This window comes from Eschscholzia californica, unplaced genomic scaffold (assembly GCF_041429995.1).
Source record: "Eschscholzia californica isolate CP2 unplaced genomic scaffold, dmEscCali1.0.p SCAF_2, whole genome shotgun sequence".
Taxonomy (NCBI): Eukaryota; Viridiplantae; Streptophyta; class Magnoliopsida; order Ranunculales; family Papaveraceae; genus Eschscholzia; species Eschscholzia californica.
In genome coordinates this window covers 30,026,073-30,035,875 of record NW_028238309.1, presented here as the reverse complement: position 1 = coordinate 30,035,875, position 9,803 = coordinate 30,026,073, and the positions used below count along the sequence as shown (strand labels likewise).

Here is a 9,803-nt window from a genome sequence, read left to right as displayed (position 1 = left end):
GACTTGACTTTATGTTTTCAAACATAAACGTCTCTCTCATGCGTGCTTGCTCATCGGTGTCTTTTCAAACTCCGATTTGGCAACGCTCTTTGTCATGAGTTTTGGGTCGAAATTCTTTTAGACGTTTCTGAGTCTTAGATTTTCTGTTTCGGATCTCTAGCATCTTAGCGTACCGAGTCTCTCTAATCCTATCATCTTTTTGATCTATGCTTATAGATCTTCAGATGCCCAAAATGGCATTTCATCCTTTTGTGTGGTCCTTTTATTGAGTCAGTGTGTTCACTGTTACACAACATCTTATGTCGTACTCAGTCTTTTGTATGTACTCTGCATACGGACCGGAAGGTTTGTTTCTCCCACTTACCTTCTTAAAACACGTGATTCAAGATTTTTCTTCATTCCTCAGGAATCAAATTTAAATGGGGACGTTCAACATCTATCCCTTTTGCTAATCAATTTAAATTTTTCACATCTCAGGCGGGTTTGATGGATTTGGGCTTCAATAGTCCAGCTTATACATGGACCAGCTGCAGATCATACGATCACTTAACAAGAGAAAGACTGGACAGAGCCTTATGCAATTATTCCTGGATTCTACGATTTCCTGATGTTGGATTTTCCACCTCTCAAGATATAATAGCGATCATTCTTCGATATTGCTTCAACTAAAGGCAGAAGGACATGCAGTGCAAACGATTAACAAATTCGAAGTGTTCTGGTCAAAACATGATCAATACGACACGGTATTTCAAAATAAATGGAATGACACTCAAGGATCCTTCTACGATAGAGTCAAAGGGGGTTAAAGACTCCATTACAGACTGGAGTAAACATGCATTTGGCCACCTTTCAAACAGAATGAAGATCCTACATAAACGGCTCAATGATGTACAATATGAAGACCCAACAGCTAATTCAATAGTTATCGAAAATTCAATTCAGGAGGAATTATTACACCTTGAGGGAATCCATCGGTGCAAATTAGAACAACAATCTCGATCCAAATGGGCCCAAAACGAAGATCGCAAGTCGAGGGCCTTTCATGTCTCCATGTCCCAGAAAAGACAAAAAAGATCGGATCCATCAACTAACATTGCAAACAGGTAATATGTTTACAAATGGAATTGAAATAGCTAACGATCTGGTGGACTATTTTCAGAATTTATTTTCAGCTGAATCGACAGGCCCAACGCCGTTAGTGATCCTCCAAGCTTATAAAGTGATTTCAACCGATAATCCGAGTCATATGTCTAGGATCCCCACAACAGATGAGATTAAAGAAGTGGTTATGGAGATGGGATCGAGCAAGAGTCCGGGCTCGGATGGACTCCCATGTTTCTTCTACCAACATAATTGGGAAACAATTAGCCCACACCTGATCAAGTATATTCAATCCGCTTTCTGTACATGTACTATTTACCCTACTATCAACTTGACCACCATTGCATTGATCCCAAAGGTGAGACATCCTAACACGGCCTCTAAATTCCAGCCTATTGCCCTTTGCAACTAGATTTATAAATCTATCACTAAAATAGTTGCGAACAGAATTCGTCCTTACTTAGAAGATGTCATATCTTTGACCTAAAATGCATTCGTCCCGAGTAGACAAATCCTAGACAATTTTGTAATTACTCGGGAACTTATGCATTCTATGAAGCAATCTAAAACCCAAAAGGGGACTTTCTCTTTAAAAATCGACATGGCCAAAGCCTACGACCGGATTAATTGGGACGTCCTAAAACAAGTCCTGATCGCCACAGGTCTTTCCGACCTTTTGTTAGAGCTCATTCTTTCATGTATTACTACCCCTCACTATAACATTCAGATCAACGGTAGTTTCCACGGGGATTTTGTGGCGCCTCGGGGTCTGAGGCAAGGGTGTCCACAGTCACCCTACCTTTTTCTCCTAGTCACACAAGCTTTATCTCGCCTTATTTCTTATGATGAGTTACAGGTTCTTACAAAGGTTACAAGATCAACAATTTTAGTCCCACAATCTCGCATTTGCTGTTCGCCGACGACCTCATTCTGTTTGGGAAAGCCACTCAAGACAACCTTCAAGCTATCCATAATATTATGAATAGTTATTGTTCTTTTTCAGGGCAACTAGTCAACTTTAGTAAGTTCTCTATCTTCTTCAGTAAAGGTACCTCCCAAGATATTCGCTCCTCTTATACCAACTCCCTTCAAGCTCCTATTATGACCGATCAAGCTAAATACCTCGGATCTCTTATCCTTAAACCTGGTAACAGAGTGAACAGTTACAATTGGTTAATAGAAAAGTTCGACAAAACTCTAGCAGGATGGAAACAAAAGCTAACTTCCTAAGCGGGTCGGACCGTGCTAATTAAATCTGTCATGGGAAGCTATTGTACATATCCTTTTAGCTATCAAATTATCCCCAAGCAGGCTATCAATCAACTAGAAAAGGCAGAAAGAGGCTTCTGGTGGGGTCATGAGAAAGGGGAGAGAAAATTACACTTCATCACCTGGGATATTATAACTTCCTCAAGGAAACATGGTGGATTGAGTATAAGGTCTTTACATGAAGTTAATCTATCTCTATTAGGCAAAATGCTCTAGCGATTTCTTACCAACAAGAAAGCTGTCTGGGTCAATTTGATGCATTCCAAATATGGTTTTCAGACAATTTTTGGACCAGTAATACTCCTAGAGTTGCTTCTCCATTTTGGAGGTCGATCTTAGACATAAGAGAGAGAATGTATAACAATATAGTTTTGGCAGATAGGCGATGGAACTACTACTAGCATCATTCATGATCCATGGATCCCTGATTTAACTACCAAACTTCCTGATCTTGTGCAGAATTTACCTGATCATGTTTACTGGGTTGCAAACCTCCTCCTTCCAAACCAACAGACTTGGAACATCCAATTGATTCATAGTCTCTTTACTCCTGAAACATGTAGAGCAATTCAGAACATAATTTTACTTATCTTTCTTCTGACAGACACATATGGACACCAATCATTTTAACGTCTATTACAGTCAGACTTATTTTAAACCCGAGTATAAGTGATTTCCAGTGGTCAAAACTTTGGAAGCAGGCCACCGAGTATAATTGATTTATAATGGTCCCCCCAATTTAGAGAATTTAGGAAAACACAATGATTCTGTTCAACAAGTTTGTAAAATGTGCAACTCTGGGGAGTCGGAGTCAACCTATCACCTATTCGGCACTTGCCCTAAATTCAGAGATTTAATCTTTCTCACAGGCCATCAAACTATAATCGATTTTGACCTGAATCCAATAGTTAACCTAGATAACATGCTCAATCATATGAATCAAATGGATAATATTTGTGTTATTTATACTCATCTACTTTGGAGGTGGTGGAAGACAAGAAATGATCTCATTTTCAACCAAACTGCAATCGATCTGAATAGGTGTTGGTGGCTAATTCAAAATGAGGTAAATCTTACTCGAGCTCCATTATTATCTATATACTTCTAACCTTCACATGCAGGTAGACCAATGAACTCCTCCTTCTCCACTTGATATCAAAATTAACGTGGATGGAGCATACAAATCTGAACAGGCGACGACAGCTGTTGTAGCTTGTAATCATATAGGAGAGATTATAGGGTCGAAATCAGACAAGATTGAATCCGTTTCCCCCATTTACAGTGAACTTCAAGCCTTTCAAATGGGAGTGAGTTCGGCACCAGATTTGGGGTTGGAAAGATTTATCTTAGAGGGAGACTCAGATCTCATGGTGGGATACATCACACGGGTCGATGCTTCCATACCTTGGCGGATATCAACGGCGGTAAACAACTTACGAGAACGGCTGCGATCATTTAACGTGTCAGTCAAATACTGCCCTAGAAGTTGCAATCTAGTGGCTCATTACTTGGCTCAGTCGGAATTTGTCCCCCTATGCTTTTCATTGTAGTTGTTCCTTACTTCGTATGTCTGAACAATTATGCTTTAATGGAATCTTATTAAAAAAAAACAATATAATTTTCTTACCTCCAAAAACGGCAATAGATGACCATCTTAAAAGAAGTCCAGATACACGTGCTACATACCTGGTTCCCGTCCTAGGCCATAGAAAGTTACTTAATGCGCATCCTCCTTTGCTCCACAACTTATTTCCTTATTACTCGTCGCTGCATACAAGAGGTGACTATTTTTTATGGTCAACGTCCATTATAAAAGCTACAAAACACAAAGATAAAGAGCAACTCAAGCCAATAGAATACCTGTGGAAATGACCTTAGCCTATTTCCTTCTAGCATCATAAATTTTGAGGTGTACGTTGCAGATTTTTGACGCCTCCTCATCTTTTTCATTTGAATTTGTCAACGGGTTAAAGGGCCCACCGCATTACAAAAAATCTAAGAAATTCAAAAAGTAATGCAAAGCTAACAAAAGAAAACTATACGTTCTATTTAGTTATGTTTTACTCTAAATACACCTCTCTTATAATCTCGCACAATCACTTGAAGTTCAGCGGGAAGTGAATTTGGTAGCAACTCAATAAAACCCGAAGCTGGTTTCATTTCGAAAGGTAGTCTGTCGCTTGGTTAATTTCCCTGTACACGTGTGTAATGGAAAAATCCTCAAACTGTAGCCATAGTGCTCGGATCTCTCGTATTATCCGGTTAAGGTGCCAAGGAGGTGTGTTCTCTGCATTCGTCAGAACAGAGACTGCTAATGAAGAGTTTGTTGCAATCTTTAAGTTTTTCTTACCAAAGAAAAACAGATTTCAGGTCAAGTGTTAGTATTTTCAACCAGGAAATTATCCGATTTGTAGTAGCTAACACTCCACAATGCTGTCCCAATGACAAGTGGAGGAATCCCAATTGCTCAACAATTGAATCAGTAAGAAACACACAAAACAAAAACCCCACGAAATAATCAACTTGAAATTGAAAACACACAAACCAAAACTTCTGCACATATATCCAAACCATATAAAGCTACGACTAAGATGAAGTCCAAGACATCTATACCAAATGCAACTAAGCAGCTAGTAGACAAAAAATACTTTGAGGTATTATCCAAATGAAACTCAAGACAAAAACTCACTTCTTCCACATTTAACTTCAGACTGGAACCCCATTTAAGAAGATAAATTAGCTTTTCTGTACACCACGGTAGTCCTAGAATACCAACACTAGAGAAAGGGTCCACGCGACATGTTATGGACGAATTGTTAAAGAAAATTCCTCAATTTTTATGCTAGTTAGAAATTACAAGAGAACAAAAGAAATTGAAATGGTATTGTTCTTCCGAAAAAAGGCCATAAGCTAAAGGAAAGCAGATTTTTTAATATCGCAAATTCTTGAAAAAAATTGGATAGGTAATTATGTATTAACTCCCTCATACAAAGAATACTTACGTACCAAGATAAATCTGGAAATCCCCTTCCGGAGGAAACTATAGCGCGTCTTCTTTGAGTTGGTCCGAGTTAAAAATCCCTGGAAAACATCAATTTGCTTCCGCTGAGTATAGTTTCTCTAACAAGGATGAAAATCAAACATGCAAGTTTAAAAAGCCCCTTGAATGAAACAAGCTAGAATGGCGTTTTAACCCATCGCCTCTTTAACATTAACATGGCAAAATAAGACTAGACGTCCCGTCAAAGATATGCGTGAGAAAGAGAACAAGAACAAATACAAATACGTACATCAATTCAAGAAGATATGAAGAACGAAAAGAAACTGAAAGAAGAAAGTCTTATTACATAACCCCATTTCAAAAATAAAAAGAACCTAGTCGTCAGATAGATCACCATTGGGAAGGTAGAGTACTTTTTCAGTATTGTAGGGTCCTGAAAAAGTATGAAGTAGATTTATTGTTTCTATATTTTCATAACTAACACCGCATTTCACAAAACAATGTAGTTTCCCTAGAATAAGTACGATTTCACATCTCTGAGAAAAAATAAATGAACTTTTCATGCTTCTACAAATACCTCTCTAACAAGTATAAAAATTGAAAAAGCAAGAGATAGAGAGAGAGAGAGAGAGAGAGAGAGAGAGAGAGGGAGAGAGAGAGAGAGAGAGAGAGAGAGAGAGAGAGAGAAAGAGTGAGAGAGAGAAACCCCTTCCGTTATAAAAAAACTACTTAGTAATTGAAAATGACAGAACTTTAAAGGCAAAACGGCTTGGACCTTGGACAGGACATGACACAACTCATATAACTTCACATAGACACGTTGACCACAATTGAAACAACTATTAATACATCGCACCAAACAATATCCAATATAATATGTCGCATCTCAGGACATGACACAACTCATAACTTCACACACACATTGACCACAAGTGAAACAACTACAGAAGCAGAAATGAGTTTGGAGGCAAGATAAGTGAGGCGGTCATAGTTGGCTAACAATAAGACTATAAGACCGACAAGCAAAAAACTCGAAGTGTTAGCGCTTATGTTGCAAACAATTAGCACTAGATTATATTTTTAGCAAGTAGCAACATACTGCCACAACGAAAATAAGATCAAGTACGATTTCGAAAGCAAACTTAAGTTAGTAATACAAACCGAAGTTGAAACGAAAAATCTATCAAGCAGTTTGCACCAGCATGATGGAGCTCCTACAATAGCAAGCAAATCTTCTAACATATCTTTAAAAGTCAAAAAATGAAGGAAACGAAAGGTAAACAACTTAGGAACCATGCATTTACTACTCATGGATCTGCAATAGGACTGCAAATACTTAATTTACACAAGATGAAGCATAAAACTCCGGTGTTATTTTGTGTCAAAAGTCAGCAAATTGTGATTCTCTCTACTACGATTCAGGAAAGTAGTTCTGTCCACTCAACATATACCGGATATAGATAGCAGATTGTCCACATTGTCCTACAAATAGTTGAAAGAAACTATATGCCTACTGTTAACGAGAGGTATGCTCGAGAAAGAACATAAATGCAAGTTAGAACAGAAGACCCCCTTTCCTGGACAAACCGAATCAAACCTTCATGTAAATAATAAGTCCCTTGAAAAACAAAACAACAAAGCCAAAATAATGTCTCAGAACACTAAAAGATATTTGGAGGAAACCTACCAACTCTATAACTCATATTCTACACAATTGCACGATGAACAGAGTATTGATATCTAACAACCCAATAACTCATACTCTACACAAATAGGATGAAAAAAATGGTACTATCAAATAAAAATCTATCGCTAAACTTCCTCACCACCAACTTGAAATAGAAACTCCCTTCAAGGAGACTGAGTCAGACTTTATTATAATTCCCAGGCAGTCAACAAACGGAACAAGTGACTGAATCTGCAAAGGAGACATCACCGGTAACACTTCATGAATATAATTTAAAGTGAATGTGAAAAAAATGTTTGTACAAATGATCCCTGTACAAAATGTAACTGTAGCTTTATATAAGAAAAAACACTTTGGAAGAAACAAAAGCACTCCCACAATGGAAACCTAATCCTCAGTAAACAAAGATAATCCAGTAAGATAAGTTCTACAACCTCTTGAAGAAATACATATCCCTAAAAGCGAGGCTAAGGAATTACATATTACGATTAGGAAAAAAGATTGCACAAAGAGAAAACTAAACTCTCATGAAAACCCTTAAATAAAGATCCTGCTTCACACCCCGTCGGTGAATGTCTGAATGTGGATAGCGACCACCTATACCCAGAACACAGTTAAAGCCTAAAGGCACTTACATATTAAAGGTGGAAGAGACGTAGCCTAAGCAAAACATTTTTCGTGGAACAAGCTATTATAGGAACCTCCATCTTAAAGGTGGAAGAGACAAAGCCCTAAGCAAAACAGTTTCGGGAAACACCTTATAAACAGAACGTTTTATCGAAGAAACGTATAGATTTTTAAATTATAAATACCACTCAGATACCAAGGATCAGGGTGAACACTCAAAACATAGAAGCTACTTAATTGAGGATTCCGAATTTGAAGTAAATTGGCTTCATGAAATGAACATGGGCAGAATAAAAGATCTTATCTGAAGGAATTATAAAGAACAACCAATGAAGAACCCCCTTTGGATATCATACTTATAGTTGAATTAGATTTAAAGTGGCATCATTGACAATCTCAATTTCCAAAATGGCATAGATATCAAATCTGCAGAAAGCATTCAATCAAGAACATAAATTGAACCCCTCGTTTTACGAAACATCCGACCTAAATAACCAAATTGAAAGGAAACTAATAGATGCTTAAGAACATAATTCAAGAAACACAAAATGAAATCAACCTGACAACCTATATTAATATAAACACAAACAGCGAGGAACCAGCTAAAGCTTCAATAACTTGAAAGAAGCCTGCAACAGATACCAAAAAATCAGGAAGAACACAACCGTAGATAGATCAGTTAAGGGGAGACAGAGAGAGGGGCCAAGGATTTATAATGCAAGATTCATTTTGTTTGTGAGGGATAAAGGTTTTAGTTTTGACCTACCTTCCCCAAATAATAAAAGCAAAATAAATGAAGGAAACAAACGGTAAAGAACTTCGGAACCATGGATTCACTACTCATGGATCTGCAATAGGACTGCAAATACTTAACTTACACATGATGAAGGAAATGAGTCCAGTTCAGAGTCTTCCGACCAATCGACCCAGCACTAGAAAGCTGATTTTTGTCCGTTCGACTTGAAATTGCACATATCCTATCAACATGATGGAGTTTCTGAGAAAGCAAAACTTCTAACACACCTTTGAAAGACAAAATGACGGGAACGAGAACTGAAGAACTTGGAACCTTGAACCCAGCAACTTTGGATCCATGTAAATTGCTGAAAAAAATGTAGACCAAGGCAAGGAAATGATATCAGTTCAAACCCATCCACCCAGCACTGAAAAGTTGAATCTTCTCCCGTCGAATTAGGAAGTCCGCATATCCTACATCAAGATAAAACCATCAATATTTTTACACATTTACTTCATCTAGACATGGCACTTGAAAAGAGAAAAAAGAAAAGATAGAATTTTATCCTCATAACCTACATCAAAGATAAGACCATCAATATTTTTACACATTTACTTCATCTAGACATGTAACTGGAAAAGTGAAAAAAGAAAAGATAAAATTTTATCCTCATAACATCCAGGCAATCTAGTTGTAGTATCCAGCAAATTTTCTCAAGCCAGAACGATTTACCAAGCAAAGTAATGGTAACCAACATGACAGACCTTCTATTCTAAGAGAGTTATCTATGTGGAATATAGCTGTTATCACCTCAAAATTTATTCAGCTGCAAATCTTATGTTATAATATCACATAAAGAGAAGGAACACAATTAAAAGATAATATCCTCTGTCAAATAAATTAGCAGCACATAAAAAAGAAGGAACACAACTAAAAGATAATGCCCAAGTAGAGAGGAGAAAAAGTGACCATGCACCAACTGTCTAATCACATGCAAACAGAAAGGACCAAGATAAAAGCATAAAACTCAGGGGTCTTTCATTTGTTGTGTCAATAATCAGGAAATTGTGATTCTCCACTACGAGTTCAGGAAAGTAGTTCTGTGGGCTCAACATATGTCGGATATAGATAGCAGACTCTCCACATTGTCTACCCCACAAGTAGTTGAACGAAACTATATGCCTACTGTTAAACAGAGGTATGCTCGAGAAAGAACATAAATGCAAGTTAGAACAGAAGACCCACTTTTGTGGAAAAACCTAATCAAATATGTAGGTAAATATTAAGGCCCTTGAAAAACAGAACAACAAAGCCATAATAATGTTTCAGACCACTAAAAGAAATTTAAAAGAAACCTACCAAACCCTATAACTCATAATCTA

At 37.4% G+C, this 9,803-nt stretch overlaps 1 long non-coding RNA gene across 8 annotated transcripts; it reads right to left on the bottom strand.

The window, feature by feature from the left end:
* Positions 1 to 1,923: 1,923 nt before the first annotated feature.
* Positions 1,924 to 9,088, bottom strand: LOC147557328 (uncharacterized). Of its 8 annotated transcripts, none has more exons than XR_015233944.1 (10): positions 8,245 to 9,088; positions 8,042 to 8,111; positions 7,198 to 7,289; positions 6,533 to 6,585; positions 5,377 to 5,451; positions 4,231 to 4,311; positions 4,057 to 4,137; positions 3,480 to 3,815; positions 2,837 to 2,920; positions 1,924 to 2,245 (listed from the first exon to the last, which is right to left on the bottom strand). It is a non-coding gene; the product is annotated as an uncharacterized LOC147557328 (long non-coding RNA). The 8 variants fall into 8 exon arrangements; XR_015233948.1 differs by lacking the exon at positions 3,480 to 3,815 and having other exon boundaries at positions 8,245 to 8,662; positions 8,755 to 9,084; XR_015233946.1 differs by lacking the exon at positions 3,480 to 3,815 and having other exon boundaries at positions 5,373 to 5,451; positions 8,245 to 9,087.
* Positions 9,089 to 9,803: the final 715 nt, after the last annotated feature.